The sequence below is a fragment of the Seriola dumerili genome, unplaced genomic scaffold, assembly GCF_002260705.1.
Source record: "Seriola dumerili isolate Sdu_G_001 unplaced genomic scaffold, Sdu_1.0 BDQW01000120.1, whole genome shotgun sequence".
Lineage (NCBI taxonomy): Eukaryota > Metazoa > Chordata > Actinopteri > Carangiformes > Carangidae > Seriola > Seriola dumerili.
The window spans coordinates 624108-626584 of NW_019174375.1; the positions used below are offsets into that span (position 1 = coordinate 624108).

Below are 2477 nucleotides of genomic sequence, written 5' to 3' on the forward strand. Positions count from 1 at the left end.
GTTTTTACCCTCTCTTGCCTTAAATACCAGTAACTTGAGATTTGTGCTAAAATGCTGGATCACTAAGATTTATCCTGAACTATAGATGTACTGTATTTGTGTGAACAGCACTTCACAGCTTTAGTATTATCACTGAACAATGTGAGGTAGATGTTAAAAGACTTTCTGATCTCTCAAACAACAGGTTTCACAGTGAAGAATGGAAGATTCCTACATTAACATCACCTCACAGAACAGAAGCTACGATGACAGCACCACCATCTCTTATGATAATGAACCTTTCATCTACGTGGTGACATGCATTATCATTTGTATCAGCCTTCCTTTGACCCTAGTGGCCATCCATGGATTCTGTTCTCTGGTGAGTACATGATGACTGAGAAAGTAGGAACCAATGAGAGTTTGATGAAAAATACATCTGACTGCAAATGTTGAGCAGAGTAAGATGACAACGTGTCATCAGCAAAGATCATGATTTTTTCTACCAATGTTTTCCTGCAGAACAGAAACAATCACATGGCTCCGATCTACATCATCAACCTTCTGATTTCTGACCTCATTCAACTCTGCTGCATGATCGTTGAAGTGGTACTACCTAAGGATTTCGTGATCAGAAGTCTCAATGTTAATATTTACATTTTTGGTCTGATAGCGAGTGTTGGCTTCATGGTGTGTGTCGCCCTGGAAAGGTAGCTATCAGTTATTCAGTATTTGTGTAGCTACTTACATATCTGACCTTTTTATATATGTATACTGTATATAGTGTATATACTGTATATATTATATATAATATAATTCAGATGCTCTACAAAGAATCTGTGTGTCTATGTTGTATCACAGGTATCTGGTCATCGCCTGGCCGCTGTGGTACCGCTTCAGACGAACCATCAAGGCCTCTGTAGTGGTCTGTGTCGTGGTATACCGTGGGAACCACTTCTATACTTTTTTGTATTTGTCCATTTCTTGCAATATTCTCAGGTGACACAAACCATCTTTGCAGTCTTCCTCCTCCTTCCCTTCCCTCTGCTCATATTCTTCCTGCATGGGACCGTTAAAGCCCTGTCTGCAGCCATTAGTGTCCCTGCTGATGAAAAACGACGAATTGTTGCAGTTTTGATTCTGGTTCTGCTTATTTACACACTGTTGTTCTTGCCCACCATCATTTGGTTGATGTTAGAAAGTGTCAAAAATAACATTACATTCAGACATGTGTCCTACACTTTCATAAGGTTGAGTCCTCTTGCAGACGTGTTCCTGTATGTTTTCAGTAGGAAAGGAGCTGTAGACAAGCTGTTGGCCTCTCTGTGTCGTTGCAGGATGGACAGCGATGATAGCAACAGATCAACGACATGAATGATGACAACTTATACACAGTCGCTCCATGCAGGCAGAGAAAGAAAGAAAAACAGAAGAGGAAATAGAGATCAAACAGATACTGTCGTCTTCTCACATGATTTCCTACAAGACATCTAACTGTAGGTTCACTTGCTGCGGTGCACTGTGAAAGCTTCAAGACATGTACATAAAATGTTCTATAAAAAGTTCATGTATATCATTATTACACTTTAATCACAAAAACAAACCTTATATTTGAAGATAATCAGCAGCATGATCACTCTGCCAATATAACCACATCTCTCTCATTCTTAGATCTTTATTTTGTCTATTTTCTTCAAGTTTTACTTTTTCCTGGTTATAAATAGTGTCTAACCACAACAGTTTCTTTGTATAACTTTGTATATTTGTAAATTTATTTTTTAATAAAATAAGCAAGTTTTTGAAAAAACAATATACTGCTTGTTTAGCTTTATTCAATGTCAGTTTTCTGTTTACAACACATATAGTGAATTGTTTTGCAGGTCTCACAGTTTGAACTAATATAAACTAACTAATGGCGTCACTACACTCAGAGCAGAGTATGATCAGTATCATCTGAACTTTGTCAGATGGTTGAGCACCCACTCATCCCCCACACCTTTCTGACAACATTTCTCCTTAAATCTTACTTGCAGGTTGTATTCAAGGAACCATTAAAAAACAAGATTTGGTTTTACGTTTTCAATAAAAAATAACAGGAAGACACGGACACAGAGAAGTCATGGATCTGCATAGTTATAGCAAGAATGACACAACAATGAATTCTATACAGATTTTAGCATTTGTATATGTACATATATATAAATATATACATACATATACATACATATAAATACACATATATATAATCACATTATATGAAATTGTTAATTTTCTAGAAATTCTATGAAAAAAACTCAATTAAAACCTCACAAATAAAGGTAAATCAATATCTGCTTTTCCAAACATACATTCAGTAATAAAAAACTGTCCTCAGGGACAACAACCTATCTGACGAATTACGTGTCTTATTCAGGGCACCATAGAAAATAAGCTTCGGTTTAACTCTGTTAAATCAAGTTAATGTGTACTTTCAGTAAAAATAACAGAGGAAAACACAG

The 2477-nt window shown here is 36.2% G+C and overlaps 1 pseudogene; it reads left to right on the plus strand.

Annotated features, from left to right (window-relative positions):
* The first annotated feature begins 372 nt into the window (after positions 1–372).
* LOC111223879 lies at positions 373–1353 on the plus strand (annotated as a pseudogene).
* Positions 1354–2477: the final 1124 nt, after the last annotated feature.